The sequence below is a fragment of the Papaver somniferum genome, chromosome 8, assembly GCF_003573695.1.
Source record: "Papaver somniferum cultivar HN1 chromosome 8, ASM357369v1, whole genome shotgun sequence".
NCBI classification, from domain to species: Eukaryota; Viridiplantae; Streptophyta; class Magnoliopsida; order Ranunculales; family Papaveraceae; genus Papaver; species Papaver somniferum.
In genome coordinates, this window is record NC_039365.1 from 40979841 (window position 1) to 41006641 (window position 26801).

The following is a 26801-nucleotide window of genomic DNA, read 5'->3' on the forward strand; positions in this document are numbered from 1 at the left end:
TCATTTCGATATGCCGCGTAGCTCCTGAAATGCACTCGTTGTTTCTGCATCAACCCCCCCTGCAAACTGATGTACACGGAAAGCAAACTTTACACCTTGGAGCGTCAGTTCTTCGAAGCCAGGAGCACCACCAGCGGCTTTCATCTCTGTTGAAACTCTATTCATGAACTTTGCTGCTAACTTAACAGATGCAAGCTTGATCTGACGTAAGATTCCTGTTTCAAGCATCCAGTAATAGCAACTTTAAGATGAAACTTAGCTTATATAAAGACAACTCTCTTTATTGATGTTTAGAAAATCTCTCAAAACTAAACATCAAACTCTAATCTTGCTCTTATGATCAACCACAACTTTGGTGATCATATATATATATATAGAACTATGAATTCCTTTTCCTAGTCCTATTACCTTATTACATGTCTTTCCTTTTCTTAGAACTAGATGACTTCTAATTCCCTTAGGATTACATCAATTTCCTAATCTTGTCCTTTACTACATGTATTTCCTATTCTTAGAACTAGTTGGAACCTAATTCCCTTTAGGAATACATGCTGGGCTTTCCTTATTCTAACCAAACATTTTAGAGACTATCTTAGCCTCAATGTTGAAGTTAATCCAACATTCTCCCCCTTAAGCTTCAACTGCACTTGTGACATGTCTTGTACTCCAATCAGTTTTCTCATTTCTTCAAACTTGATTCGAGCTAGTGCCTTTGTCAGTATATCTGCTTTCTGCTCAGTTCCTGGTATGTGTTCAACGTTGATGATCTCCTTCTCGATACATTCTCGTATGAAATAATACCTTTTGTGAATGTGTTTCGTCTTCCTATGAAACACAGGATTCTTTGTGAGTGCTATTGCAGATTTATTATCAATCTTGATGAGAACTTTTTTAGGTTCTCTTCCTTTGATTTCACCCAACAGTTCTTGAAGCCATATTGATTGTTTAGCTGCTTCTGTTGCGGCCATGAACTCAGCTTCACAGGATGAGAGGGCTACAGTGTCCTGCTTCTGTGAACACCATGTAATAGGTGCTTCACCTAGATAAAATATATGACTAGTTGTACCTTTTCCATCATCTTGGTTAATATTATGACTGCTGTCACTATACCCAACAATTCCTTTTGATCCTCCTCGACCATACTTCAATCCACAGCTGATTGTTCCTCTTAGATATCTCAATATCTGCTTTATTACATCACCATGAGACTTGCGTGGACTCTGCATATAACGGCTTGCTACTCCCACAGAGAAAGCCAAATATGGTCTTGTGTGTAATAAGTATCTTAGGCATCCAACATTTCTTCTATAACTCGTTGAATCAATCTCTGCTTCTTCTTGTTCCTTTGAAACTTTAAGTCCAAACTCCATTGGTATCTTAGTTGGATTACAAGTTTCAAGTCCTGCTTCTTTCAGAATTCTCCTTGCATAAGCTTCTTGTTTAATCTGAATCCCATCTACTCCTTGATGGACTTCTATGCCAAGGTAATAAGTGAGTTTTCCGAGGTCTGACATCTCAAACTTTGATGAAATTTCTCTCTTGAACTCATTGATCACCTTAAGGGAGTTTCCAGTCAAAAATAGATCATCTACATAGACTGCAATCACAAGAAGCGTTCCCTTTTCTTCTCTTCTGTATACTGATGTTTCTTTAGAGCACTTAACAAATCTGATTTCTCTTAAGATTTGATCTAACTTTGTATTCCAGGCTCGAGGAGCTTGTCTTAGACCATATAGAGCTTTTGATAACTTATAAACCTTATGCTCTTGTCCTTTTACTTCAAAACCTTCTGGTTGTTCAACATACACATCTTCTCGCAATTCACCATGTAAGAATGCTGTTTTAACGTCTAAGTGGTGAGTTTCCCATGAGTTTGATGCTGCTTCTGCTATTAAGAGACGAATTGTCTCTAGTCTAGCAACTGGTGCGAAAACTTCATCAAAGTCTATTCCTGATTCTTGAACGTATCCCTTAGCTACAAGTCTTTCCTTATATTTGTTAATAGTTCCATCAGCATTTATTTTAACCTTGAAGATCCACTTGAGGCCAATCACTTTTACCCCACCTGACTTATCAACTAGAAACCAAGTCTTGTTTCTGTTGATTGAAATAATTTCTTCTCTACATGCTTGTGTCCATTTAGTCGAGACCCTTGCTTCCTGAAAATTCCTTGGTTTATCATTAACAGAAAGTAGCATAATCTCACATTCTTCTGCAGCTTGAAGAACATAATCCTCCAGATACTGTGGCTTTTGTATCTGTCTTGTTGATTTTCGCAGTGGAATGGGTTGAGTTATTTCATCGATATCCTCTTCTTCTTCTTCGTTATTCTCAGTGTTTTCAATATTCTCTTCTTCTTCTTGATTATCATAGTGATTCTCTTCAGTGTTGATGGTTATGGGTCCTTCTCCTTCATCAATTACTTGACCCCATCTCATGTGAAACATTCCTGGATCCCTACTTGGTCCATCATTAGTTTCTTTCCAGTTCCAGTTTGCTTTTTCATTGAATACCACATCTCGACTCACTATTACTCTTTTCGTTGTTGGATTGAATAATCTGTAAGCTTTGGATCCAGGCTCAATACCTAGATGCACAAGAGTCTGAGATCGATCATCCAGTTTCTTAAGAGTTGCAGAATCAACTTTTGCGTATGCTTTGCAACCAAACACTCTTAAATGATCTATGTTTGGTTTTCTCTTTCGCAAACTTTCATATGGAGTCATGTCTTTCAGAGCTTTCGTAGGTGTCCTGTTTATTAGGTATGTGGAGTGTCGTATAGCTTCTCCCCATAGATAATTAGGTACCTGCATAGCTTTTAATGAACTTCTCGTCATCTCCATTAGAGTTCGATTTCTTCTCTCTACCACTCCGTTTTGTTGTGGTGTATATGGTGTTGTGTGTTGCCTTTTGATTCCATTTGACTCACAGAACTTGTTGAACTCTAAGGAAGTGAACTCTCCTCCTCTATCAGTTCTAAGCATTTTGACCTCCTCTTTTAACTCTTTTTCTATCATATTTCTGAAAGCTTTGAATCTGTCAAATGATTTACTATTTTCTTTTATAAGAATAGACCACATATATCTTGAGAAGTCATCTATAATAACAAATATGTATTTTTTATTTGCAAGGGTTTGTGGTGTAATAGGACCACATAAATCAGCATGAAGAAGCTCTAATGGCTTTGAGGCTCTGAATGTTGTTGCTTTTGGAAAACCTTGACGCGTTTGTTTCCCAACTAAACATGATTCACAGATCCTTGATTCATCGTTTATCTGTGGTATCCCTCGAACCATCTTGTTCTGAGACATAGTTTTTAAGGTTCTGAAACTTATGTGTCCTAACCTTGCGTGCCACTTCCATGTCTGATCTTCCAGTCTCATATTCAGACACAATGGCCTTCCAATCATGAGACTTATCTTGTAGAGTCTATTATGTGAGCGTGAGACTCTAACTAAAAGTCTTCCACTTGGGTCATGAACTGTTAGATAATCTTGTCGCATTCTAACATCACATCCAACTTCTGTAGCTTGTCCTAAACTTAGAATGTTGATTTGTAAGTTTGGGATGAAGTAGATGTTTGTGACAAGCTTCTTTTCTCCGGTCTTGCTCTGAAATAGAATTGATCCTTTCCCTTCAATTTCTACAGAAGATCCATCCCCAAACTTCACTTGTCCTTTGATTTTCTCATTGAGTTCAGAAAAGTAGTGTCTCTTACCAGTCATGTGATTGCTGGCTCCATTATCTAAATACCAGATTCCTTCTTCTCCATCCTTTGATTCGTAGTTATTTGGTATTAGTTTCCCTTCGTTTAAGAATACAACTTCGTGCATGAAAAGAGTTGTATCTGCTTCCCTTGTTTCATTCTTGTTTGCTTCTTCTATCTTTTGTATTCTTTCAGGGCATACAGAGGAGAAGTGTCCTGGTTTATCACATCTGTAACAAATAATGTTTGATCCATCCTTCTTTTCTTTCCCTTGGTTTTGATCATTCTGACTTGTTGTTCTATCTTGTGAGTTAAACCTTCCTCCCCTTCCTCGGCCTCTGTTTACTCTACCACCTCTTCCACGACCTCTTCCTCTTGTCACAAAGTTTTGTTGGTAAGAGTTTGTGTACAAGAGTTTTCCTTGAGTTTCTCCATTGTTTTCTTCATCAAGGATTCTCTCTTCATATGCTTTCAGTCTTCCAATTATATCTTCATAGCTAGTCTTCTTTAAATCTAAGACTTGTTCGAGAGAAGCTATGATATTAATATACTTGGATCTTGGTAAACTATTGAGAAACTTCTTTACCAGTTTATCTTCATCAATGGATTGTCCAAGTGACGCAGCTTTTGAGGCTATCTCTGATAGCTTTCCTGCAAAGCTATCAATAGTATTAGTGTCTTTCATCTTCACTCTTTCAAATTCAGACACTAAGGTTTGCAGACGGGCTTCTTTAACTCGATCAGCTCCGAGATTACGTGCCTTTATTGCATCCCAAATTTTCTTTGAAGTTTCCTGTTCACCAACTTGTAGAACAAGACATTCTGGTATTGCTTGAAAGAGTAATCCAATGCAACATTGTTTTTGTCTGGGTCCAATGTACCAGGATCAATTGTTTCCCAAACTTTGTAGATTTTCATCAGTACCTTCATTCTCATGGCCCATACTGTGTAGTTTGTGGCGTTGAGGATTGGAACTTGTATTGATGGTGGCGTGAACTGTTTTGCACCCACAATGGTGGTTTCGTTTTCCATGGCTCAGAAACAAGCTCTAATACCAATTAATGGCAACTTCAAGATGAAACTTAGCTTATATAAAGACAACTCTCTTTATTGATGTTTAAAAAATCTCTCAAAACTAAACATCAAGCTCTAATCTTGCTCTTATGATCACCACAACTTTGGTGATCATATATATATATAGAACTATGAATTCCTTTTCCTAGTCCTATTACCTTATTACATGTCTTTCCTTTTCTTAGAACTAGATGACTTCTAATTCCCTTAGGATTACATCAATTTCCTAATCTTGTCCTTTACTCCATGTATTTACTATTCTTAGAACTAGTTGGAACCTAATTCCCTTTAGGAATACATGCTAGGATTTCCTTATTCTAACCAAACATGTTAGAGACTATCTTAGCCTCAATGTTGAAGTTAATCCAACATCCAGTCAGTGGGAATATGGAAACCCTTGTATCTATTAGTTGAAGATTCTCTCATTCTTGATAAATTGTAAGATCCATTTTCTAATTTTTCGAATGAAGTTTGCATCTTCTTCAAGGAAGCTGCACAAGGTAGTCCAATATCATCAATGAAATTTGAAGCTTCCAATTCAAGCATCTTTTTAATATCACAATAACCAAATGCAGCTTCTCGTAAAGAATCTTATTTTTTCTCAGGCCATTCAAACTGTTTCAGAACAACTCTTTCATCCATCAAGGTTGAGAGCTCATCGTCAAGCAATTTAATAAAAGCAATCACATTTTCAATTTTGGCGAAATCCGCATTTTCAACTTGTTTTATCTCCACGGTTTGCAACAACACATTTGATAGCAAGTAAATGAGAGGACCTATTTTCAATTTCTCCAATCAACTCACAAGTATTAGTAGGTATAATATCTAAATTACCAGATTTTTTAATTAAAGATTTTCTTCTGATTATTGAATTGTAGAATTGTATCAATTCAAGTACTCTTTTAAGACTGATTGATAGCATTGCTAGCTATGGAGGAAGAGGAAGCCTATTTTTCACCAATGGAGGTGGCGGTGGAGGAGGAGGCGCCAATGGAGGAGGAGGTGGTGGTACCAAAGATTTGCTTTTATCCATTGGGAAGTGGGGTGGTGGTGGTGTAGGTACATGGATTTGTTTTTTACCCAAGGAGGTGGTGGTGGTGGAGGAGGTGGAAAGTAACTCCTTTTAATCATTGTAGGTGATGATGATGATGGCAGGGGAGAATTTTCATTGATCGTTTTCTTGTTTTGTTCTTCATACATTTTCTTCTTCAATTCAGAAATTTGAATCTCCAAATCCCTAACAATTTTTTCTTTTTCATTCCTTTCTTCATTAATCTTCATCTCTGACCTTTCAAGTTCTTTCTCTACTCTCAATTTTCAGTAGTATTCAATAATCATCGTTAGATGAAAAACCTGATTCAACCAAGCTAATATATTTCAACCGTTAGATCGAACTTAGCTTGTTACACCGAAATAAAATGTACCCTCATTTAGGTTTATGTAACCGTACCTAAACGTGTACACCATGTTAGCTCAACAATAGTTACCCGAAGTTATCCATATGATCACTCTCATATCAACCTTGTTCATCTTAACCATAACTAGTTCAAATGACTCAAATGAAACTAGTTAAAGAGTTGTTCAATTGCTATAATCTCATAGAAATATATAAGAACACAATTGAAGCAAAATTAGTTTGATTCACTCGAATTAGTTCATGAACATTATAGCCACGGTTTGCAAAGATTGCATTCCTTATTATATAAATGTCTAAGTTTATGTACATAACCGATTTTAAAACTTTAACCTTCAAGTATGTGTACCCTCAAGTATGCAAACGGGTACGCGTACTTGAAATACCCGAACCAAGATTGGGTTTCACCAGTATGCAAACGAGTATGCGTACTTCCAATCCCAGCAGAGATTTTCGGACGTGAACCTTACACCAGTGCGCGAACGGGTGCGCATACTTAGGTTCCCGGATTTCTCAAGCCAACAAATACGCGTATGGGTACGCATACTATGGTTCCCGGACTTGGATTACATATGTGCAAGAGTACACAACATGACATATCCAATAATGGTTAAATTTTCTAAACTCTTATTTCAATCATTGAAACTTTCTTAGAGGATGAGAATAATCGTTTTCACACACTATTAGCATCAAAGCAATTTTCAAGTTATTGAAATAATCATAACGAAACATTCAAAGTCTACACTAAATGATTTTATCACACAAACCATGTAAAATGTTACTCAACAATTTTCACATGATCATCTTTTGACTTGCGTCAAGAATATAAGATGAACTTGGTCGAAGCCAAAGCTTGCCAACTCATATTCCGAGAAATATGTAAGCGAGTTAAACTCAGCTCGAAATCTCAAATGTGTATAATAGTGTTGATGGTGGTTTTTAGATTAGGGTTAGAATTGTAAAACCTTACATCTGATGTGACGTTACTCTGTAAGGAAACAGAGCCATGAGTGTCAACCTCTTCACTGGCACATTTATTGAGCAACTTAATACTTTCTTATTAAATTTTACCCATAATGGTGCATGTAGCAACAATCCCAGGCATTCTGTAAATTTTGGCGCCTTTCCTACACTCAATTAATATAAGTTTCTTTGAATGCTTTCTATGCTATGTTCCCCAGCTGAACCTTTAATATTGATATGGCATGACAATTTGTGTTCACTCGCAACAGAGTAGCACGAATTTCCAAATATCAAGGATAAGGTCTTTGCATAAGGTATTCAATCATAAAGCATGCTACTCTCTGGCAACGAACTTAAAAGAACTATGTGTCAACACATGAACTCAATCAATTATCCTGACTAATTTTCAAAAGTTAGGGTTTTGCGCCTTGCGCAGTATATCAGACCTTGCTTGTCGAAATTAAGCCTAGGCAAAATAGGTAATTAATCCTCCATGGATTAGCAGATGAAAAATCTTGCCCAGAATCATAAAACAATGAGCCTCAGGATAGGAGCAGCAACAAAGAGAGGTGTGGCCATGCCTTAGGCCAACCGGCACCATTTGACATTGGCCACGCCCCATCCTAAACCAACCTGATTTTCCTCGACCAATCAGGTCGCCTTAAACTCGCCACACACACATAAGTTGTAGCTGGGCCCATACTTGCCATCCTTATTTCCCGTCGACCAATCAGGTTGCACTAAACCTGCCACGCGCACCAAAAGGGTGGCCACGCCCATGCTTAGACGGCTCCCTGCTTTCATTGACCAATCAGGTTGATCTAAACCTGCCACGGCTTTAAAAAGGGTGGAAATTGTGTCAAAAGGTTACCCTACCAAGTTGGCTTCCCAAAACCATGCCAACATGCTAACGACATGTCAAACATGCCAGGCGTACATGCCAAACGCGCATTCCAGGCGCACATTCCAATCTCACACGCCAAACAGGCATGCCAAGTGCACATGCCAAACGTGCCACCAACCGCATACTACATGCCATATACGCTAATTAGGGTTCGACATGCCAAACCCTAATTTAGGCAAAGTTTCTGCGCCAACCGAGCCAAACAATGTTCCACAGAACATGGGATCAATGTGGCCATTAAAACTGATGTTGACACACCACATTTGAATATAACACCAACGTGCCAAAAATCCAGCAGCCATGACTACGCCAGGCGTCACTTGCACCATCGTGTTGCTGGCATGCACAAACTGTGCCAGCCATGCCGCAACGCTACTAGCATGCACTAAAGGCGCCACTGTGCCATTTTCAGGTGCCAACGGAAGGTAGCCACAATCAACGACTACCCTTCCCCATGATATGCAATCTCAGCCATCCAATTTTTCCACCAAACTAACAGACTTGTGGCAACTTTTAGGCGACCAGCCGCCTAAATCCCGTGGCCATGGCTACGCCAGGCGCCACTTACACCATCATGCCGCTGGCATGCACAAACTATGCCAGCCATGCCGCAATGCCACTGGCATGCACTAAAGGCGTCACTGTGCCATTATCACGCGCCAACAGAAGGTAGCCATAATCAATGGCTACCCTCTCTCATGAGATGCAATCTCAGCCATCCAAGTTCGCCACCGAACTGATAGACTTGACGCAAGTTTCAGGCGGCCAGCCAAGACGAGTCTAATAACATCACATGCTATTTTCCTGCGGCAAGTCTCGTGATTTTGACTTGCCAAAGTGATACATGTTTTCCACAAAGAACACTCGAGACATCAAACATGTCACAAACTGGAGGATACTCATCAGGGTATTGGTCTGGCGGTTTACAACGTGCAGCGTGCAATACGCCCGTTACAAGAAAGTGTCATGAAGAAGGGCGGTTAGTAATGGCAAGAAGTAATGGTGTAAATGTATCCTTCATCATGGAAGCATAAATTCTAACGTTACATGTTACTCCACTCCTCCACCACTCAATTGTTTCCACTTCCTACGAGATCACGATACGTTTTATTATGACTTGTATAAATAGGTTTCACCTATTTCTACCAAACAACAAGTTTTGGTTGGAGAACAACACAGTATCCAGAAATCACCTGGTAGCTTTCCATTATGCTAGCCAGTTCTACTTTCTGATACAAGTCATAAACAACCACACCTTCAGAATCAACTATTCTGGTCTCAACACTTTCTTCGCTTCCCTCCCTAAGACCAACCCTTCTCCTTCACTTTGTGACCGAAGCAAGCCTGGAACGGCCATTTCTTGGTTTAGTCCAGGATTGTACAAATTGATCTCTCGAATCAAAAATACTCCCGTGCAGTGCATTGTTTAGGGTCTAGACTCGTTTCTCATCCACACACACAAAATTACCAAAACCGGCAGAAGCAGTTTTCACCCTCAAACAATTGGCGACCACATTGGGAGAATTAATCTTTCGGTTGCAATATCAATTCCCAATTTACGATTTCAGTTTTCAATCGCAATCTCAAGATGGTGGAACTCAGGTCCGGATCAGCAACAAACCCTGAAAATACTAGAGATGAAATTATCCTCGGTGTTAACGCTCCTTCCAATGGCATTAACATGCCAACTATCAACACCAGCGGCGCAGAATTTTTTTCTTCGGGTGTTACAACTCCGATCACCAGATCCAGAGCTGTTTCCGCCACCCCCAATGTAAAACCCTGTGTTTTTAGCATGGCGCATGCTAAAATATGCGCCATGGCCTGAGATGAATCTTCATCTAAAGCTTTGTTGCGTGGTACGCGGTAGATTGACTTAAGGCCAATGTCGCGCCAAAATGGCGCATCATGTTTGGCATTTGGCCAAGAATCAATGTTGCATCATCATGATGCATTAGGCCAGTTGTGCAGGTTGCCTTGAGCTTGCAGCTTAATCATTGCGCATTACGAAAGTTATTGGCCTAGAGCCAATATCGCACAATCATTGGGCATCAGGCCAGAGAGGGCTGACCGAACGAGTGTTGCGCAATCATTGTACACAATCATTGCGAAGTAACACAATCATTGCGAAGTAACGCAATCATTACGATGAACAGTGAAGCAAGCATGTCAATTTGCTCCCCTAAACATACTTGTAGAAATTCCATTAAGACATATATAGGGAGGGGTACTTGGTTGAAGGTGCGGACTATGTACCAAATAAGCTTCATAGCTTATCCGGAAGAGTATAAATGATGCCTAAGGCTCATTTATAGCTGCGTAGCCTTGCAAAGAGGGCATTTGATTCTTAGCCATCACTATGCCATGTCGCGGACCCGATGATGCATAATCATTGTGCATCTTGACGGAATGGCCTGCGAACCAGGTTATTACCATTTTTGCTAGGCTACGGCCTTGCAAACGAGTTGGTTAAGATTCCGTACCTTCGTTGATGAAGTACGGTCTATGCTTGATCCCTTTAGAGTAGGGAAGGGTACGTAGTCAGCCGCAATGAGTTGCAGCATTGACGGTCCAGCATTTTGTCGCTCATATCATCTAATTGTGAGATGATTGCGACATTCTGGCCTCTCATATCATCTGGCTCGGTAGCTCAACGCAAGAGATGATTGCGGCCATACTTGATGAGGCTTAGTTGCATGCCAGCAAGTGGATGCTCATATTTCCTATCAAGCTACATAGAGTTGGTAAACGAGATAAGGTAGGGAATGGCAAGGGCTTTGTGCGGCTTATGCCAAAGTCCAAGGCTCACGCATGGACAAGACTCGGCGGTATGACGGTTCCTCAGCTAGATAGGAAATTCAGTGATGAATTCCCTACGTAGAGGCAAGCCAGTGATGCATGCAATGTGTATTGGCCTTGTCCTTATGGCCTTACACCCTTTGCGGACAAGGGTAAGTTTGAAACGGTGTGGAAGCTAAGTTAGATGCATCATGCTCCAAAAGCATGCTTGCAAGGGCAGATGGATGTGCATTTGCCTAGCTTTGAGGCCCGGATCGTAGCTTCATCATGGCGCACCGGGGGAGTTACGGCCTACGGGGCAACGCACCAAAGACGTAATTTTCAGGTCCGTCACAGTTGGTATTAGAGCAAGTTCTGAGAAAACTCTAGGGACTTGTGCGGAGTGGACTCATTGGCGAGGACTTTCCTTAATGGAAACCTAAAGTTGGAGAGTAGGCCAACTTTTGCGCAAAAAGAGTTTGTAACTGCTTAGACAGTTACTATGGGAATCGAGTTGAGCTTGTTCAAGTACTGTGAGTTTGCCTGGACTAAGTGGCACCCCACTTACGAGTGGAGACCATCTGGGACGGTGGGTAGACAATCAGACTGATCATCCCCACATGTTGGCAACCGGCCAAGGGTGTGCGTTGTCAGGCCCGGCTAGCATCCCACTTACGAGTGGCAACCTGGATGACCGTCAGGGATGGTGGGCAACTGGAAGCTTTTCCACACAGTAGTGTGCTAAAATATTGTCATTTCGATGACATCTTTAAACTTGTGAACATTAGGGATTCCTGGGTGGTAGTATGGGATGCCATGTAGGATACGTGGTCGAGATATCCTCTTGGCACTAGCCAATTGCGATTCTTGGTATTATTGTGGGCACTTTTGGATTCCTGGACAGGCGGTATGAGATGGTTGCTCAGAAGGTCTAAATTGTTGTTCACGATAAATTGAAGAAACCCGTGATTTCTGAGCATCTGGTATGAGACTTTTGCTCAGAAAATCCAAACCGAAGAGATTGTCCACAATAGTTTTTGGTTTTGAATTTCGGGGACGAAATTCTTTAAAGGGGTGAAGAGTGTAACACCCTGTGTTTTTAGCATGGCGCATGCTAAAAGATGCACCATGGCCTGAGATGAACCTTCATCTAAAGCTTATGTTGCGTGGTACGCGGTAGATTGGCTTAAGGCCAATGTGGCGCCAAAATGACGCATTATGTTTGGCATTTGGCCAAGGGTCAATGTTGCATCATCATGATTAGGACAGTTGGGTAGGTGTACTTGAGCTTGCAGCATAATCATTGCGTATTACGAAAGTTATTGGCCTAGAGCCAATATCGCACAATCATTGTGCATCAGGCCAGAGAGGGCTGGCCGAACGAGTGTTGCGCAATCATTGCGAAGTAATGCAATCATTGCGAATGAACACAATCATTGCGATGAACAGTGAAGCAAGCATGTCAATTTGCTCCCCTAAACATACTTGTAGAAATTCCATTAAGACATATATAGGGAGGGGTACTTGGTTGAAGGTGCATATGCGTACTATGTACCAAGTAAGCTTCATAGATTAGCCGGAAGAGTATAAATGATGCCTAAGGCTCATTTATAGCTGCGTAGCCTTGCGAAGAGGGCATTTGATGCTTAGGCATCACTATGCCATGTCGCGGACCCGATGATGCATAATCATTGTGCATCTTGACGGAATGGCCTGCGGACCAGGATATTACCATTTTTGCTAGGCTACGGCCTTGCAAACGAGTTGGTTAAGCTTCTGTCCCTTCGTGGATGAACTACGGTCTGTGCTTGATCCCTATAGAGTAGGGAAGGGTACGTAGGCATCCACAATGAGTTGCAGCATTGCAGGTCCAGCACTTTGTCGCTCATATCATCTAATTGTGAGATGATTGCGACATTCTGGCCTCTCATATCATCTGGCTCGGTAGCTCGATGCAAGAGATGATTGTGGCCATAATTGATGAGGCTTAGTTGCATGCCAGCAAGTGGATGCTCATACTTCCTATCAAGCTACGTAGAGTTGGTAAACGAGATAAGGTAGGGAATGGCAAGGTATTGGTGCGACCTATGCCAAAGTCCAAGGCTCACGCCTGGACAGGACTCGGTGGTATGACGGTTGCTCAGATAGATAGGAAATTTAGTGATGAATTCCCTACGTAGAGGAAAGCCATTAATGCATGGAATGTGTATTGGCCTTGGCCTTATGGCCTTACACCTTTTGCGGACAAGGGTAAGTTTGGAATGGTGTGGAAGCTAAGTTAGTTGCATCATGCTCCACAAGCATGCTTGCAAGGGCAGATGGATGTTCATTTGCCTAGCTTTGAGTCCCGGATCGTAACTTCATCATGGCACACCGGGTGAGCTGCAGAGCAAAGCGCCAAAGGCGTAATTTTCTGATCCGTCACACCCAACGTTTCTTCAAGTGTGACACCTCCAACCGTCGCCAGAGCCGCTGCTACTCTACCATCAGGACGAGAGACTGGAGGAGCCAGAGGAAGCCGATCCCATATTACCATTGCTAATTTGATGGAAAGACAGGAAGTTCTTGCTAGAGCTCAGACGGACATGGCTTCGAATCATAAGGAGGTGCTTGTTTTCCTCAAGACACTAACGGAGCGGCTACCACATGAATCACGCCAACTAGAGCCAATGAGGAACACCTTTAATACTCCTGGCGCCGATGCCTCAGCAAGGCGCACCTTTGTAGATGAAGAGACTCGTTCAGGAGCTCCAACAGAGAGGAATCAACCATCCAATTTTGTCACACGAGAATATTTGGAACGACTTCTTCGAAACCGAGACAAAAGCGTATCTGCGGACATGCATCAGTATCAACCCCCGTATCCTCCTGAAGTACAAATAATTCCTCTTCCGAGAGGGTACTCTTCTCCTTAATTCTCCTTTTATGACGGCACCAGTAATGCGCGTGAACATGTCTCTCGATTTTTGAAATCCTTGGGTGAGCATGAATACAACCATGTTCTCCGTTTGAGGGAGTTTTCGAAGTCACTTACCGGAAGAGCATACACCTGATACAACAGCATTGCACCAAACAGTATATCCAACTGGTGTGACATGGTTACAGCTTTCTACAGGAAGTACTTCTTTGTGTCTGAGCAAAACACCCTCTCAGATTTAGGAAGGATGTTTCAACGAAACAATGAACATCCAAATGATTATGTCAAAAGATTCAGAATTCAAGTGCTAGATTGTCACGACCCAAACGTGATCGAACAACAATTGGTGTATTATTGCATCAATGGCATGGTTCCCATCTATCGTGCCTTACTGGAGAATCTGAGATTCCGGACATTCTCTGAACTTCATGAGGCTGCTAAACGGTCGGCCACAACAGCACCAGCATTGTTGGAAAGAGCCAGGCCATCCAATAGTGAAGACGCACGGGAAACTCGAGGAAATATGCGCCTCATCAACAAGAAATGTAACACTGGCCCCTCTGTGACCGTGGTAGGCGAACGAGGAAAAAGGAAGGCTCCAGCGGCAGAATAACAATCCAAGCGCACATCGCCAATGCATCAGGCGGCTCCACTGCAGAAGACTGCAACTAAATCTCTTGCGCAACATCAAGAAGCCAGAGAAAACGCCTTAGATTTCCCGTTTCCAATCGAGAAAGTAATTGAACTCTTGGAGGCATGGATCCAAGATGACGCCATCAAATTGCCTCCTACTAGGCGCCCACCAACTGAAGAGGAAATGCCAAATCCCAAGTATTGCCGCTACCACAGGTTTGTCCATCACCCTACCAGTGACTGCAATAGATTGAAGCGTATTTTCAAAGAAAAGATGGAGGCCGGGGAACTTCAACTGGGCAATGAGGGAGTTCACAGATATCCTCTTCCAATCAGGAGTTGCGTGCTCTCTGGGTACTCTTTTCACAAAATTGTTCAATCCATGATGCATCACGTGTCTGAAATCCTCTATTTCTCCAAGGTGCAGCGTCAAGATATGTTTGCAACCTTTAATCGCGTTGTGTCGGGCAAGCGACTTTTTCCTATTGAAGAAACCACGCCATAATTCCAAGCTCTCTCAGGAAGTGGCGTTGAAAAATGCAACTGGGGACTGCTCACCACGGTTTGTTTGAAGGATGCCAAGTTTGATTGCGTGTTGATCGATGCAGCCTCTGACTTCAGCATTGTTACCATCAAGACTCTGAGAGCTGCAGGGATTTTGAAGCAGGAGGATACCCACTCCCCAATCGTTGTCAAGAATTCATAAGGGGAAGCGATGAATGCGTACGGCTACATTAACCTCGAAATCAAGGTGGGAGATGCTCTAACGCATGGGAAATTCCACATTTTCAAAGAATGCCTAAAATATGACATGATCTAGGGCGCTCATGGGTACATGGAAATAAGGAAAAGTTGGGAGTATCTCCTTTTCCGGTGCCCATACCTGAAAGAATCTCCAACAAGCCATCCAGTCCTGAAGATCATCTGTTGCCGTATCAACAACTTGCCAGTGTAACCCAATCACCTGGAGAGTGCCCGTCGACGTTCGTCCACAGATTCCGAGCACAAGTAAGTCTTATTGAACAAACCTTTCTGCAATCAGCCACTTCTCCTCTCGTCAATACTTGGGGACTCGATCCAATCCTCAACCCAGGCGTCACTAAGAGATATGAATGGGGTTCCGGGCCTTTCAAGTATTTTATCAAAAATCTGGAGGATGTCTTAGCCGAGAGTAATGGATCCGGAGATCAGGTAGCCACGCAGCCTCGAAACTTTTTCCAGGTCGGAGATATGGTGATGAAAATTTCCGCTCAGCCTCCTTCGTCCAACCTCGCAGGCGAACCATACCCAGTAGCAGAAGTCATTTCAGGAGGCTACTGCAAGCTCATCAATACCGACAAGTTAGAAGACGTAATAATACATGCTCGCTGGCTCAAACCCTTTTAAAACTTGAAAGTGTTACGCCGCCTCTCGCCTCAAAATTCTCCTTATTATTTGCTTCAGCAATTTCCCTTTCGTTCAATATTTGTAATTCCTCCAAAATGAATTGCTGCTTGCATTCATGGTTAGGGTTTCAATTTTAATTAAAAGCATCTTCCCTTCAAAATAAACTTTCCTGGATTACTTCAAAGGAAAAATACCGAGTAAATCCAAACCCTCACAAAGTCATTACCTATCAATTAAAAACCAGAAAAAATCAAACCCTACAAGAAATATCTTATTCGAAAAAGAAAAAAAATACGGAAGAAGGGAATGTGCAAGGAAGAAGATCATCAAATGGCGGCACAGACACCTTCTTTCAAGAACATCTGGCTTCAACTTTTGCCCGACGAGGATTCTCTACTTCTCACGATGTGCTTCCTAGCTTGTGACGGCTCATACTTCTACATACCCAGGCGGCATGTCACAGACGTCCTGTGTAAACTGCGAGGGAAAATCCAATAAAAGGTTGGTCAAAATCCTTAATCATTGCTGCTGTTTTTCCCTGTTTTGAGTTACTGTTGCCAACATCATGCGAGGCGTTCCCATAAAAGTAGCTAAACGAAATGAATGTGACACTCCTACTAGCATCATTGCTGCATCATTTATGTGATTTGGCTTCCCATCTGTTGAATCGCTTTGGAAGGGTGGAAGAACTTGTTTTTCGCAAAAGGGGTTTTAGGTCTCTTCCGGGAGATTTTATTCATTCAATCAAAGATGTGAAATTATCAAAGCAGCATAAATAAGAGAATATTACTTGGTGAAACATGGTTTCAGTCGCACGAACAAAAAGAAAAAAAACTGAAGTATCAAAAACATTCATGATCTACGAAAAGATTGTTTTCTCTGCGGAAGGAAATCACAAAATGGAAAACCGGTTTTCAATGACAAGATACCTTGGTCAATGACGCCTCCATCATAGTTTTTTCAAGCACTTTCCCCAGCACCCTCTCCGATAGCAAACATTCCATCCCGAAGCCGTTTCAGCAGCGGCTTCAACATCCCATCTAGAAGCCGTTTTAGTAACAGCTTCAGCATCCCGTTCAGGATCCGTTTCAACAACGGCTTCAACATATGCTTCCACCGCCTCACCATCTGCCTTGACAATATCCTCAGAGATTGCTTCAACTCCCCCATCAGCAGTTTCGGCGTCTACTCCGGAAGTTGCCCCAGTCTTATAAACCGCATCAACATCTTTCTCCGGAACTTTTCCAACAACCCTTTGAGGATGCTCTAGTTCGTCCACGTTAGAATCAAGGATTACGATACCATTATGGACGGGGTAATCAAACTGTCTCTCGTACAGAATTTTCTTGGGCTCAGTCCTTCGCCGTTTCAATCGAGAAGTGAATCGATTAGCCCTGGCATTGGGATGTGGAGAAGCTTCATCACTTTAAGATTTCCCGACTTGCTGGGACGCTTCATCATGTCTCCGTTTCTCCTCCATGTCCATAAAGGCCATGAAAGCCTGAACACGCACCCGCACGAAACATAGATGGGTGAGAGACATGCCTTGTATAATCCGGCCTGCTGCATGGAAAAAAGGGTTGATTTGGTTTAATATCTCCTCATGTGAAGAAAACCCGGGTTTGTCAACTTCAAAAAATTTCTCCGAGGAGTCAAAGGTATGATCATCACCGGAGGATCCCATTGTGCACTAAAAAAAATAATTGTTTTTTACATTATGTCTGCATCGGCAATCTACATGATGAAGAAGACAAAATAGAGAACTAGGAGAAGAGACACGAGACGGTACCTGCGAAAAGGATGGACGCAATTTAATAGTGATCTATATGAATGAAAGGTTCAAGATCGCCTCTTATATTGAGCATATTGATGAAGCTTGAGAAAGGAAACCCTTTTATCAAACGTGTATCAAGGCTCTGAAAGCGGGATACCAGCTGGATTAGATACTTGAATGTACGGATAATTAGGGTATGGCATCCGGGTCAGCAGCCATCCCTGCCATTCCATGACCTAGCCAGCTCCATAGCCAGCCAAAGCAGCGCCATCTTCCCGCTCCACAGCATAGCAAGCAGCGCCATGACTCCAGCACTCCGTGATCAAAGCCGTGTTATCTCCATCCATCATGTGACCTAGCCGGCTCCATCCTCACTGTTTGGTAGCCAAACTTCCAAGTCCAGTTTCCACCATTCCGCTAACTGAAGCCAGTTTCCATCATTTCACGGACTAAAGCCAAGCGCCATCTCCATACGTTCTGTGACCCAGCCAAAGCAGCGCCATCCACCATTCCAAGGTCAGCATCACCATCTCCGCACGGTCAAGATTGAAGTGCCATCTCCGCCATTCAAAGCAGCGTCATCTTCACCAGCCAAAGCAGCGCCATCTCCATCATTCCAAGCCAAGCGTCATCTCCGCACGTTCCGTGACCTAGCTAGCCAGTGCCTGTTCCACAGACCAAATCACAGTGCTATCTTTGCCAATCAGTAGCCAAAGTTTTAGTGCTGACGCCAACACCCTATGGCCAAGCCAGAGTTAAGAAAAGCCGTCAATTCAAAGATCACAAATTCTTCATACCAACTACCAAAGGTTAGCCAAACTTTCCTGACAATCTCTTCATGACTTGACGTTTCAATTTTATCCTTGTCTGTCACCATCTCATGTTTACCCCGCAACAATACCACTGTTACGAGCTAAGCAAGGGACTTAATGTTGATGGTGGTTTTTAGCTTAGGCTTAGAATTGTAAAACCTTACATCTGATGTGACGTCACTCTGTAAGAAAACGGAGCCATGAGTGTCAACCTCTTCACTGGAACATTTATTGAGCAACTCAATACTTTCTTATGAAATTTACCCAGAATGGTGCATGTAGCAACAATCCCAGGCATTCTGTAAATTTTGGCTCATTGCCTACACTCAATTAATATAAGTTTCTTTGAATGCTTTCTATGCTATGTTCCCCGGCTGAACCATTAATGTTGATATGGCATGACAATTTGTGTTCACTCGCAGTAAAGTAGCACGAATTTCCAAATATCAAGAACAAGGTCTTTGCATAAGGTATTCAATCAGAAAGTATGCTGCTCTCTGGCAACGAACTTAAAATAACTCTGTGTCAACACATAGAATTCAATCAATTATCCTGACTAATTTGTAAAAGTTAGGGTTTTGCGCCTTGCGCAGTATATCAGATCTTGCTTGTCAAAATTAAGCCTAGGAAAACTAGGTAATTAATCCGCCATGATTAGCAGATGCAAAATCTTGCCCAGAATCAGAAAACAAGGAGCCGCAGGATAGGATCAGAAACAAAGAGAGGCGTGGCCATGCCTTAGGCCAACCGACGCCATTTGCCATTGGCTGATAGACGCATTTATGTGTCTATTTTGTTCTCAGTATTCTGTATTGTTAGACTCGATTAAGTACTTATTGTGTTATTTTGTGATTTTGTAGATGTTTTTAGAGAAATAAGCCCTTGCGGCGAAATGGGCTCAAAAAGTGGTGTTTTACACCCCGGAGAAATGTACGGAAGTACCCCGAAAGTATGCCGGAAGCGTCTCAGAAATACCCCGGAGGAACCCCGAAAAAAAATGCGGAAAAAGTCCCAGAAAAATTACTAAAGGCACCCAAGTTTTGGATGTTTCCACCCCAATAATTTTATTTCAGCCCCAATTGCTATTGGCACCCCATCAGAGGATAGGGGGCAACCATTTTCAAAATTCAAATCATGCAAATTGGAGGGAAAAATTGCACACAGCGAATAGATTTTTGACTTGAATTCTTGGGCTGTTTTAACGAGATTCAATAGCTGGAAACCATTGGGTTAGTCTTGAATGGAGTTAACAGGCCTGGTACGTCTGTTTTGATCGATGAACTTGGGCTAGAATAGCCGGACTGAGCTAAACAGAGAGACGGGAATATGGGTTCTGTTTTGGCAGTTACGTATGATAAAAGGAAGGATATGGGAGAAGATAACACTAGGTTTTGGTAGATATTCTCTCAGGATACTATACGACCATGTTGGGATAGTGTCGACATCTACAGACACGTGCAAGGGAAGAAAATCGAAATAAAATACTCGAGAATATTTTCTTTCACTGCCGAGTGATGACAGGATTTTTGGAGTTATTGCGCATGATTTATTCGCCCTGTTAAGTATAAATAGGTTTCCCTGGTTGCTAAGAAGGTGTCGAGAGTTGGGAGAAGAGAGGAGAGCGCAGGAAGCAGAAATCACGAGTTGAGTTTCTGCTGCTGCTGCCATTGATGAAGGCCAAGAACACGAAGAACGGAATTGCATAGACAGTCGTTCTCCAACAGTGTTTACGACGCAGGGTAGTGGGTCGTAGTTTGGGTCTTGCAACAGCATAACATTTGTATCGTTCTTCTTGTAACAGTTAAACAGCGCCTTTGCAACAGTTATTTCTGTTGCAATTTTTCTGCTCAATTTTTGATTTGAATTTTGAAGATGGTTGCCCCCTATCCTATGATGGGGTGCCAATAGCAATTGGGGCTGAAATAAAATTATTGGGGTGGAAACATCCAAAACTTGGGTGCCTTTAGTAATTTTTCTGGGACTTTTTCCGCATTTTTTTTCGGGGTTCCTCCGAGGTATTTCTGGGAAGCTTCCGGCATACTTTCGGGGTACTTCCGTACATTTCTCCGGGGTGTAAAACACCACTTTTTGAGCCCATTTCGCCGCAAGGGCTTATTTCTCTAAAAACATCTACAAAATCACAAAATAACACAATAAGTACTTAATCGAGTCTAACAATACAGAATATTGAGAACAAAATAGACATATAAATGCGTCTATCATTGGCCACGCCCCATCCTAAACCGGCCCTATTTCCTTTGACCAATCAGGTCGCCTTAAACTTGCCACACGCACATAAGTTGTGGCTGGGCCCATACTTGCTGGCCCTATTTCCCATCGACCAATCAAGTCACACTAAACCTTCCATGCGCACCAAAAGGGTGGCCACACCCATGCTTAGCCGTCTCCCTGATTTTATTGACCAATCAGATTGGGCTAAACCTGCCACAACTTTAAAAAGGGTGGAAATTGTGTCAAAAGGTTACCCTACCAAGTTGGATTCACAAAACCATGCCAACATGCTAACGGCATGTCAAACATGCCAGGCGCACCTGCCAAACGGCATGCCAAACGCGCATGCCAGGCGCACATGCCAAACATGTTAAAAGCATGCCAATCGCACACGCCAAACAGGCATGTCAAGTGCACATGCCAAACGTGCCACTACCGCATACTACATGCCATATGCGCTAATTAGGGTTTCGACATGCCAAACCCTAATTTAGGCAAAGTTTCCACGCCAACCGAGCCAAACAATGTTCCTCAGAACATGGGGATCAATGTGGCCATTAAAACTGATGTTTCCACACCACGTTTGAATCTAACACCAACTTGCCAAAAATCCAGCGGCCATGACTACGCCAGGCGCCACTTGCACCATCGTGCCGTTGGCATGCACAAACTATGCCATCCATGCCGCAAAGCCACTAGCATGCACTAAAGGCGCCACTGTGCCATTGTCAGGCGCCAACGGAAAGTAGACACAATCAACGGCTACCCTTCCCCATGAGATGCAATCTCAACCATCCAACTTTTCCACCAAACTAACAGGCTTGTGGAAACTTTTAGGCGACCAGCCGCCTAAATCCCATGTCCATGGCTACACCAGGCGCCACTTACACCATCATCCCGCTGGCATGCACAAACTATGCCAGCCATGCCTCAATTCCACTGGCATGCACTAAAGCGCCACTGTGCTATTATCAGGCACCAATATAAGGTATCCATAATCAATGGCTACCCTCCCTCATGAAATGCAATCTCAGCCATCCAAGTTCGCCACCGAACTAATAGACTTGTGGAAAGTTTCAGGTGGCCAACCAAGACGAATCTAATAGCATCACATGCTATTTTCCTGCGGCAAGTCTCGTGATTTTAACTTGCCAAGTGCTACATGTTCTCTACAACGAACACTCTAGACATCAAACATGTTACAAACTGGGGGATACTCATCAGGGTATTAGTATGGCGGTTTACAGCATGCGGCGTGCAATACGCCCGTTACAAGAAAGTGTCATGAAGAAGGGCGGTTTGTAATGGAAAGAAGTAATGGTGTAAACATTTCCTTCATCATGGAAGCATAAATTCTAACGTTGTATGTGACTCCACTCTTTCCACTTCCTACGAGATCACGGTACGTTTTATTATGACTTGTATAAATAGGTTTCACCTATTTTCACCAAACAAAAAGTTTTGGTCGGAGAACAACACAGTATCCAGAAATCATCTGGTAGCTTTCCATTCTGCTATCCAGTTTTACTTTCTGATATAAGTCATAAACAACCACACCTTCAGAATTAACTATTCTGGTCTCAACACTTTCTTCGCTTCCCTCCCTAAGACCAACCCTTCTCCTTCACTTTGTGACCGAAGCAAGCCTAGAACGTCCATTTCTTGGTTTAGGCTAGGATTGTACAGATTGGTCTCTCGAATCAAAAGTACTCCCGTGCAGTGCATTGTTTAGGGTCTAGACTCGTTTCTCATCCACATACACAAAATTACCAAAACCGGCAGAAGCAGTTTTCACCCTCAAACAAATAGAAAACTATATCGTAACACGACTTATGTCTCAATATAGCAGATAGAGTAGAAATAGACTTTCCAAGTGATAAATGAGTTTCAGTCTCCACATACCTTTTCCATAAGCTCTCCTTAGTAGTTCTTCGTCTTCGAATGATGAACGTCGTGAAGTCTAAGGCTCAACTACACAATTTATGTCCTAGTCCGAGACATCTATGAGTAAACTAGAAATCAAGACTCATAGTTTTGATCACTAACATTGACAAACATGCTTGAGATAGCAACGCATGCGAGTTTGGCCGAGCAGTGCTATAACAATCTCCCCCTTTGTCAATTTTAGTGACAAAACTATCAATACACATGGATTACAAAATAAATAAAACTTTGTAGCTTCTCATCCAAATGCTTGATCTCCTTGGCATCTTCAAATCGACTTGAAATCTTCGTCACTTCCAAGTACTCCATGATTCTAAACGTGTTCAACTCAGCATCATAGTTGTTGAAGATCCGTAGCGATAACAATGAGAAAAAAAATGCTCTCAATCATTGTTATACAATGTCATAGTATCATTACACAATATCGAAGTTCAATTGTATCACAACTTTGACAACAATACTATGGTGATATGTATCACTCCTCCTTAGTCAATACTTCGTCTCGACATGAAAACCATTCCCCCTTACATAATAATCCATAAACCATATGTATTTGTAGTATGAAACTACACATTAATTCTCCCCCTTTTTTTCAATATAAATTGGCAAAAGTACGAAAACTAGTGGGATCCTCATGAAATTTTCATAGAGATACTTCATGACCAAAAGAGAATAACATACCAACTTATTTGGATGCAATCATATAGCCGAAGCTAAATGCATTCATCAAGGAGTTTATAAAGATAGAAGATAACTCCCACAATATTCCACAACCACACTCCCCACAAAGATTTGGCAATTAAGAAAAAGTTCAAAAAGAACTCTCCCCCATAAAATGTCATTCCCGAAAGAACAACAACATCGACCTTACTTTTACGAGAAAAGGATGATTTCTTTGGACAGAATCAAATCACATGGGAACATGAATTTGTATCCAAAAAAATCTCAATTGAACTGGCCATGCTCAACATAAGAGAACTTACGGAGCAACACAATATATGCACAAAGATGTGGATGAGGGAAAAACCAATACTGACGGAATAAACAAAGATTCATTCTATTCTTTATCATTATTTGCACAATGACATATACTAAACTTAATCTTTGTAACCAAAAGTTTATCCTTTCTTCCATCAATATTTGCATAATGACATAAAAGGCTTAACTTTTGTATTCAAAAGTTCGTTCTATCTTTTATCAATACTTTCATATCGACATAATAGAGATAACTTTTGAACAAGTATGGGACAGTCAAGGTTTACGTACGTAAACAACATATCCCATAACAGTTTCCAATATATGAAACCATAAAGATTAATACTGCAAAAATCATCTTCCAAAAAAGTTAGAATTTAAATAAATAAATCTAAAAACATTTAAGATGAAAAACTTTGGACATAGCTATGTGTCCTAGACAAAATATACTCCCATAACGTACTCACAATAATGGCTATTCCAAACCCTAGTTATCCTTCTTAAAAAACATAAGAATAAAATTCTCATAAGAAGTTTCCTAGACAAAATCAAAAACAACTCTGAAAAACAGTGAACAAACACAATCCAAAAATCAGAGTTCGGAAGCTTTAGGCGATCCAGGTCTTTCAGGCTTGTGACTTATGGTATCAACTGCATCTTCGGAGAAGATATCATCATTGAGAAGATCTTTAACATGTGACTTCATGAGAAAAAGGTCAGAGTTAACCTTCATGAGAAGATATCATCTTCGTAGCATGTTAAGATCCTTTACAGAGTTCTCAAGCTTCAGTTGAGTCTTCCCAAGATCAGTGAGAAAACCACGAACCACTTCAGCAGAGACCATCTCAGCATTTTCTCGATCTTGATGAGAAAACACATAATAGCATGAGGCACAATATTCGAGTTCGTCAAATTTAACAAGGGTTCTTTTCTTCTTTAAAAAAACTCCAAATAAACAGAATCCTCAATTGAATCGGCTGGCAATTCCCAAGAATTTGGAGGAGACCCCATCGTTAAAGAGAAAAACTAGAGTATGCGTACTCTCATAAAAGGTTTGGTATTTATAAGGTTTCACAAGAAACATAATTTAGAGTTTCCAAGTTTAGTCCGTCCCATGTAGGTACACGCACGTACATAGGTGATAAACCGGATAAGAATGATAAGAAAGTAGCTGGAGAATCAGAATTGGTAAGTGCTTTAAATTTGATTGAAGGAGAACATTTCACGTAATCTCACCAAAACAGGGCAAGCTCAAGTCTCGGGAATTTTCTGGTTATGTTTGGGAAGAGTTCTTGTGGCCTGAGCGTGTTTGACACATGCTGGGATGTGTGAAAGAGTGTTTGGATGGAGGTTGACTACAACATACGCACGAAGAAGACAAGAATGGGAAGAAAACTTCGCGGGAATATTTTCATTGACTGCCGAGTAATGGGAAGATTTTTTGGATTAATGAGGAGTTATTCTTGGTCTGAAGGTGTATAAATATTTTGCTTGCGTCGATCAGAGGAGCTATGGAGAGTTAGGGGAGAAAAATAGCGCGAGAAATCAAGTGCAGTGAGCTTGTTCTTCATCAGCAGAGAAGAGAGGAAGAAGACGCACAGACAACACTTGTAGTCTGTCGTTGTTTTAATTATCATCTATTCATCTCTCTGCGACTGTTGTTCTACAACAGTTGTGCGTTATCGTTTTCATTGTAACAACGCTGTATTTGTAACACAGGGTTCTGTAACGCCCTTTCATCGTTGCAAATCTCTGTTTTATTATTTTTCATCCTTGTAAGCACCTTTTTGAGCAATGAAATCATACTTTGAGCGTGTTTCCAATATGATGAGCTAGACCCAATCACTGGGACGACGGAAGAGGATGTTTTTTTGTTCATGTGGTAATTAAAATAATTCTTATATAAGTATTTGCATATAATTTAATTGCTTTATGATTTCTATTAATTATTCGTTATTTTGTTTGATGTCGCATGCTTAGTTTTAATTACTTTTGATGCGTTATGCTCACAACTTACAACTAATGTTTTATGAAGTCTACTTTGGCAATAAATAAAGTTTTTATTTCTTTTGTTTTGAGCTATAAATGTCTAGGATTAATTTATGAACCCATGAACATGAAAAACAGTAAAATCCCGAGTCCCAGTAAATTCTTCATCCTGTGACCATATTTTGTACATATCCTCTTTATTTTTATTATTTTAGTTTATTAATTCTTAAAATCAATATCATCAAATCCGAGTGAATGACAACCTTATTTTTATTATTTTTGTTCTTTTTTACGCGTTTTGGTATTTCTTGTTTGTTTCCGGTTTGGAGCTGAGCTAAAGAAAAAGAGAGAAAATTGCTTAAAAGAACAGCGAAGCCAAAGAAGGAAAGAAAACAGGAATCCAAAAGGAGTGAAGAAGAAGATTTTGTATATACTTATTTTATTTTTAGAAATTGTATATAGGGTATTATTTTTTTTTTGTAATTTTTTGTAATTATTTTTAAACTTTTTGAACTTTATTTATGGGACTTTTGGACATTATTCTTAAAACCCTCCGGAAGGGTTAAAAATTAAATAAAACTGTTTGCAGGGAAGGACGACAGTTACAATACTGTCTCGTCCCCTCGGGTTCGTACACTGACGTAGGAGTCGGTGGCCTGAGTCGACTTCAACGATTCATCGCCCGTCTAGTACGGGAGGTAAGACTCTATCCACCCACGAATCCCCTGTTAGTGGATTTTATTTTGTGTTGAGAATGTCAAATTGGTACAATATCCAATACAACCAATATCCAACTGAACAAAATGTACATTACTACTTTGACCATAGTGTGAATAATGGTTGAGAACATCAACCTTTTGAAGGTTTTGGTTCATACCATTGTGAGCCTAATTACTATCCACACGCGCACCGTTCATACGAGCAAGAAAATAAGGAATATTATAGTGCTAATTCCCCATTGAATGATTTAATCAAACAGTTGATCCCTAGTGCTACTTATGATCCTTCCATATCTCTAGAAGAGTCTCTCAAGAAGTTAACTAAGAATACAAATAGATTTGTGTTAGAAATGAATAAACAAATTGCATCACTGAGTAAATTTTCTATAGAGTAATCCCTCAAGCAAATGGTTGAGACGAACAAAAGAATTGCTCAAAATAATCTTAATTTCCAATACAGTGTTTCCAATAGTACCCTTGAAAATGAGGATAGTTATTTGCATAATAAAGATGACGAGGTTATAATTTGTAACGCTAGTTTAGATGAGGTTCGACCATTTTCATGTTATTACGATGATTAT

At 41.1% G+C, this 26801-nt stretch overlaps 1 pseudogene; it reads right to left on the reverse strand.

Annotated features, from left to right (window-relative positions):
* LOC113305459 lies at positions 1–6061 on the reverse strand (annotated as a pseudogene).
* Between the last annotated feature and the right edge of the window lie 20740 nt (positions 6062–26801).